The 522-nt window shown below is 20.7% G+C and overlaps 1 protein-coding gene across 1 annotated transcript in view; it reads right to left on the reverse strand.

Moving 5' to 3' along the window:
- LOC126897895 (uncharacterized) overlaps nt 1-522 on the reverse strand; it is a 5,210-nt gene that overhangs the window by 169 nt on the left and 4,519 nt on the right. The window lies entirely within an intron of this gene.

Raw genomic sequence — 522 nt, forward strand, 5'->3', positions numbered from 1 at the left:
AAAAAAAAAAATTTCGGACTTTATCTTATCTTCATGGGGAAAATGGTTACCGAATGCTATTTGTGCTATATTTGTGTGAAAATTTTCGATTTTATATTTTATTTTATTTTAAAATACCTTAAAAAAGGTATTAATTCTCATTTAGATTCAATAACTTCAATGAATATCACAGACCCCATCATTATAGTTTCCCTTCGTTTCATGAAATTTCTTTTTCATATTAAAAGTATTATCTAGTTAAAGATTACCCTTAAAAATTGAAAACATTTCCAATTTATCAATTAAAAAGTTACTTAGTTAGTGAGTTAGTTATTTTCCATATAAACAATTATAATCATTCAGTTCCAATGCATTTATTGTCAAATTAAGTTTGAATTTATTAATTTTTCAACTCTATTTTTGTTTTCTTTAAATATTCTATAATAATGCAAATTTTTTGTTAAAATGTTGCTATATAAATCATTTCTAAAAAAAATTATTTTTAATTTCATTTAAATTTCACTATGGATTTTTACAATTATA

The sequence above is a fragment of the Daktulosphaira vitifoliae genome, unplaced genomic scaffold (assembly GCF_025091365.1).
Source record: "Daktulosphaira vitifoliae isolate Bord-2020 unplaced genomic scaffold, ASM2509136v1 Scaffold_2, whole genome shotgun sequence".
NCBI classification, from domain to species: Eukaryota; Metazoa; Arthropoda; class Insecta; order Hemiptera; family Phylloxeridae; genus Daktulosphaira; species Daktulosphaira vitifoliae.